This window comes from Mustela lutreola, chromosome 8, assembly GCF_030435805.1.
Source record: "Mustela lutreola isolate mMusLut2 chromosome 8, mMusLut2.pri, whole genome shotgun sequence".
NCBI classification, from domain to species: Eukaryota; Metazoa; Chordata; class Mammalia; order Carnivora; family Mustelidae; genus Mustela; species Mustela lutreola.
This window is the reverse complement of record NC_081297.1, coordinates 73613547-73619546: the sequence shown is the minus strand read 5'-3', so window position 1 is coordinate 73619546 and position 6000 is coordinate 73613547.

The following is a 6000-nucleotide window of genomic DNA, read 5'->3' as shown; positions in this document are numbered from 1 at the left end:
CCCAGAGGTGACCTTTCTCCAGGGAACTGGAATCGGCACCGAAATGGTCGGGAGGATCAGGGTCTATCCGGCCGCATCATTGTCCCCTGGGGAGTCTCTGGGGGTCAGGGTCAAAGAGTCTTTCTACATGACCCTTCCATGCCGATGAGCAAGACGTGTCCATTCCATGTCCCGTGAGCTTGGGATCGGTGGGAAAAGATGAGATCTGTATTGGGCTGTTGGTGGAGTGTGCCTGGCCTGGCCCTTGTCAATTAAAGCATGACACTACCTTTGCGAATGCTCACATCAACTTCTCTCGCACTACTTAACACATGGATCATAGCGATGGTGTGAAGCATTCCAAAAAGGACACGGTAGTACTCACGTCATGTTCTCTTCTCTGTTTCTCTGGTCTCAAGTATGGCATTTCCATCACTAGGAAGCCTGGGTGCTCCCAAAACTACAAGAGGCGGTTCATGATTCGCAGAGGCAGCATTAGCTGAAAACGCCCTATGACTTATGGTCCGAGGGACTGGATGGCTTGGATTTCAGTCCCAGCCTTGTCAGTGACCAGAGCCATCTTGCAGAAATCACTTACTTTTCATGAGGCCCATTCTATTCTTCCTTTTGGTTTTCTTTTCTTTTGTTTTGTTTTTCCCTTTGTGGTGAACGAGCAAGATGGGCAGAGGGAGAGGGGGAGAGAGCATCCGAAGCAGTCTCCAAACCCAGCTGGGAGCCCAACCCCCAGTTCCATCCCACAACCCTGAGATCAGGAGCAGAGCCTTAACACAGAGGCTTAAGTGACTGAGTCCGCAAGTGGCCCCTCATTTCTTTCTTTATCCTCAGGAACAGCTCGAGGTCTCCAGACTGAACGTTCTACTACAGGTGAGTATATTATGCCAAAAATTTATTGAGGACCACGAATAATAGAAAAAAAAAAGAAGTGGAAGAAAAGAAGAAGAAGAAGAAGAAGAAGAAGAAGAAGAAGAAGAAGAAGAAGAAGAAGAAGAAGAAGAAGAAGAAAAAGAAGAAGGAGGAGGAGGAGAAGAAGAAGAAGGAGAGAAAAGAAGGCTCAGGCTGAAAATTTTGAGGAAATTCGGGTTTTTGGGACAGAATTTGTATGAGAGTATGGCTTAATAGAAAGCCCGGCAAAAAGGAATTTACGGAGCTTTGACGACGGTTATCAAATCTTATATCCAAAGACTTAAATTTCACTTGCTTTGGACCAGGTTAGAGCGACGGGCTTAAGTAGGGGGTCCCCTTCGACTTTCCTCCATCCCGTTTCACAGGAATATCGTCCCTCTGACAGAACTCATTAGCATCAACTCCACAGGTTAAAGAAAAAAAAAACAATTTTAAAAAAGGTAGACTAGCCTAAGAGGAAAGGTGCCTCTGTCTCAGTACATATTTTGACCTCGTAGGTGTTTTAAGTGGAAGGGTGCCATGAGCTCCATCCTGTCATTTCCTCATTGTTCCTAGCATCCCTGAGGGATAGTGTGATGAGGGCGGGAGGTCCCATTTCTTGGGATGCAACGTCACGGTGATATGTAGAGGAAGACGTAAGATGACCCAGTTGGAGATGTGGAAAGACATCAACTTTCAGATGATGCCTGAAGCTTAACGATGAGACTCAAATCCCATTGAGAGCGTGGCCGATGGGCATCTTTCCTCCCAGAAGGAAGCTAGCAAAGAAAGGTCTCAGGAGAGGTAGAGGCCGTATTCGAACCCCGAAAGCCCTGGGCCTCTTCTGGCATGGCTCCACAGTGGTGGGATCTGTGCGATAGGGCATGATTCCGAGATGAAACGGACGACAGCGTGCTGTTCCTCGTGCACCACGCACGGCGTTTGTCGTACCGTGGGTTTCAAGAACAAAAACGTGAGGGCCGTGCCACCGGTAGACATGATTTGGAGTCAAAGCCAACGATCCTGTGTTCATGCTGCCGAGTAGGGAGTGAGGCATTAATCTCAAAGGGCAGTCCAGTTTGCAAGTGCACTGATTTCTGACCAGGGTAAAGTGGAGCGTGCTGTCTCTTTTCAGGAAGAACCAGCAGCCCGACAGCAGCCGCGAGAGAAGGTAAAGAACCCAGCACGCCCCTGAAACCTAGCTCTGGAGAGCCCAGCGCAGGGAAATCAGACAAGTCAGGATTGGCCCTTTAGCACCTATGTGGTGGCATTGAACGTGACACAGGGCGAACTCACGATTGAGCTGTGTGTGATGTGAGACTGATACTAGCTATGTAGCTGCAGACACCCTAGGAGTCCTTGAAAGCTGCTGTTGTGTGGGAAGCCTGACTTCTGTCCTGTCCGGGAAGAGGGACATGCAGAGCCCTGCGTGTGTAGGAGTCAAACCGTTTCCTCGTTTTCTGTCAGGGACCCTGGAAGGTACAGAGGGCTTCACTACAGCCGCAGGGAGTGAGAAGACAAGTGGAGATTCAGCTGGCCCAGGCACAACCTTGGGAGACAGAGCAGGTATGGAAATACAAGATGGAAAGCATCTGCTTCCTGACGTGCGGCAAGCTGCCGGTGGCTTCTGAGGGAGGGGACCCTAGCCAGCTCGTACTGCACGTCCTCCTGGGCGGCCCCCTGTCCTGGTTTGTGTGGGCTTCTTCTCGGCAGTGTTTCTCGAGCCTCCACGCAGACGTGATGGATAGTGGAGCGGCGTGTGGTCAGACTCTCCAGATTCCGGCCTCTGGGCTTCTGAGCCTGAGTCTGGATGGGCATGGGGTCATGCTTTAGCCCGTCTGGCTCCAAGTGAGTGCGGAGGCCCGAGAGGAACACGTGCGTGCAGCTGCTCCACGAGCCAGTGTCCGGAAAGGGCTTTGAGAGCAGAGGGCAACACAGTGTGTTCTGCTCCACCAAAGCTCCTAGTAGAGAGGTAGTGTGGGTTTGGAGCGGGAGCAGGGGATCACCAGCCGGTGAGACCCCTGGAGTCCCAAGCACTGAAAGGCAGGTGGGAGCGAGTTGAGAATGTCTTTCCGAGGCCAAGGCTTTTGTACGTCCCAGGGGGGTTTCTGGCACATCACGACGTGAGGTCTTCTAATGCATTTCGCCTCTTGTCCCAAAGTCAGAGTGTCAGACGGGCACAGCTAGAGGTTCTGTAGGAATTGTGTGGGCAGCAGGACTTTCTTCTAAGAGCGCATCCATGGCGGCAGGGAAGGAAGGGCATCAGGCTCGGTATGCTGTCGAGGCCGAAAACGAAAGAAGTGGAATCCCTTCTGTTCTCCTTCACAGCTGTCTGCCCCCAGTTGATGGCTTTGCATGCTTCCCACATCAGTTTTCTCCTTCCTTCGTGGAGGGGGAAGGACATACCCCTCCCTTATGGGACCTGCGGACAGACTCCCTGTGCTAGTGCCGCCTAGTGTAAGACCCAGGAAGTGCTCAGTCAAAGGCCCTCTCTGGCCACTAACCTTTGGAGGGAGCATCATCCATTGTGTACACGCCTTTCGATTTCAGCCAAGGAGCTGGAGGCTTTGGAGGGAGCACGGTATGGATCTCCTGAAGCTGACCTTGCAGGCATTTATAGTGAAGAACACTAGAATGTGCACTGCAAGAATGGCCAAACAGTGTTCGTTTCCGTCCAAGCGAAAGGGACCCTTCGAGGGCTCACGCCGCCTTCGTAGTAGCTAGAAAATTCATTGTACTCCCATCTGTGACGGGTTTCAAGAGACTCGAGGGCCGGGATTCAAGACGGGTCCCCGCCATCCCCATCTCCAAAACACCACACAAAAAGAGAAAGAGAGGGAGAGAGAAGGGGCGCCCATTGCCTCGTTAGCCCCACCCTTCACCAGGAAAGCCTAGACGTGTGTTTTCTCACTCATACGCTACAGACATTTGCAATGTGTCCTCTACCATGTGTGGTGAGCCACTGTGTTCCCCTTCACCCTGTGTGGCTCAGAACCCGTTTAGGCGTGGCCATTTTGCAGAAGAGTTGATTGTGTCCCACGGGAAGTCGCTGCCTTGAATGACGGGTGGTTGTGTCCAGTTGGAAGGAGCTCAGATGAGAATCACTGAAATGCCCCAGAGGTGACCTTTCTCCAGGGAACTGGAATCGGCACCGAAATGGTCGGGAGGATCAGGGTCTATCCGGCCGCATCATTGTCCCCTGGGGAGTCTCTGGGGGTCAGGGTCAAAGAGTCTTTCTACATGACCCTTCCATGCCGATGAGCAAGACGTGTCCATTCCATGTCCCGTGAGCTTGGGATCGGTGGGAAAAGATGAGATCTGTATTGGGCTGTTGGTGGAGTGTGCCTGGCCTGGCCCTTGTCAATTAAAGCATGACACTACCTTTGCGAATGCTCACATCAACTTCTCTCGCACTACTTAACACATGGATCATAGCGATGGTGTGAAGCATTCCAAAAAGGACACGGTAGTACTCACGTCATGTTCTCTTCTCTGTTTCTCTGGTCTCAAGTATGGCATTTCCATCACTAGGAAGCCTGGGTGCTCCCAAAACTACAAGAGGCGGTTCATGATTCGCAGAGGCAGCATTAGCTGAAAACGCCCTATGACTTATGGTCCGAGGGACTGGATGGCTTGGATTTCAGTCCCAGCCTTGTCAGTGACCAGAGCCATCTTGCAGAAATCACTTACTTTTCATGAGGCCCATTCTATTCTTCCTTTTGGTTTTCTTTTCTTTTGTTTTGTTTTTCCCTTTGTGGTGAACGAGCAAGATGGGCAGAGGGAGAGGGGGAGAGAGCATCCGAAGCAGTCTCCAAACCCAGCTGGGAGCCCAACCCCCAGTTCCATCCCACAACCCTGAGATCAGGAGCAGAGCCTTAACACAGAGGCTTAAGTGACTGAGTCCGCAAGTGGCCCCTCATTTCTTTCTTTCTCCTCAGGAACAGCTCGAGGTGTCCAGACTGAACGTTCTACTACAGGTGAGTATATTATGCCAAAAATTTATTGAGGACCACGAATAATAGAAAAAAAAAAGAAGTGGAAGAAAAGAAGAAGAAGAAGAAGAAGAAGAAGAAAAAGAAGAAGGAGGAGGAGAAGAAGAAGAAAAAGGAGAGAAAAGAAGGCTCAGGCTGAAAATTTTGAGGAAATTCGGGTTTTTGGGACAGAATTTGTATGAGAGTATGGCTTAATAGAAAGCCCGGCAAAAAGGAATTTACGGAGCTTTGACGACGGTTATCAAATCTTATATCCAAAGACTTAAATTTCACTTGCTTTGGACCAGGTTAGAGCGACGGGCTTAAGTAGGGGGTCCCCTTCGACTTTCCTCCATCCCGTTTCACAGGAATATCGTCCCTCTGACAGAACTCATTAGCATCAACTCCACAGGTTAAAGAAAAAAAAAACAATTTTAAAAAAGGTAGACTAGCCTAAGAGGAAAGGTGCCTCTGTCTCAGTACATATTTTGACCTCGTAGGTGTTTTAAGTGGAAGGGTGCCATGAGCTCCATCCTGTCATTTCCTCATTGTTCCTAGCATCCCTGAGGGATAGTGTGATGAGGGCGGGAGGTCCCATTTCTTGGGATGCAACGTCACGGTGATATGTAGAGGAAGACGTAAGATGACCCAGTTGGAGATGTGGAAAGACATCAACTTTCAGATGATGCCTGAAGCTTAACGATGAGACTCAAATCCCATTGAGAGCGTGGCCGATGGGCATCTTTCCTCCCAGAAGGAAGCTAGCAACGAAAGGTCTCAGGAGAGGTAGAGGCCGTATTCGAACCCCGAAAGCCCTGGGCCTCTTCTGGCATGGCTCCACAGTGGTGGGATCTGTGCGATAGGGCATGATTCCGAGATGAAACGGACGACAGCGTGCTGTTCCTCGTGCGCCACGCACGGCGTTTGTCGTACCGTGGGTTTCAAGAACAAAAACGTGAGGGCCGTTCCACCGGTAGACATGATTTGGAGTCAAAGCCAACGATCCTGTGTTCATGCTGCCGAGTAGGGAGTGAGGCATTAATCTCAAAGGGCAGTCCAGTTTGCAGGTGCACTGATTTCTGACCAGGGTAAAGTGGAGCGTGCTGTCTCTTTTCAGGAAGAACCAGCAGCCCGACAGCAGCCGCGA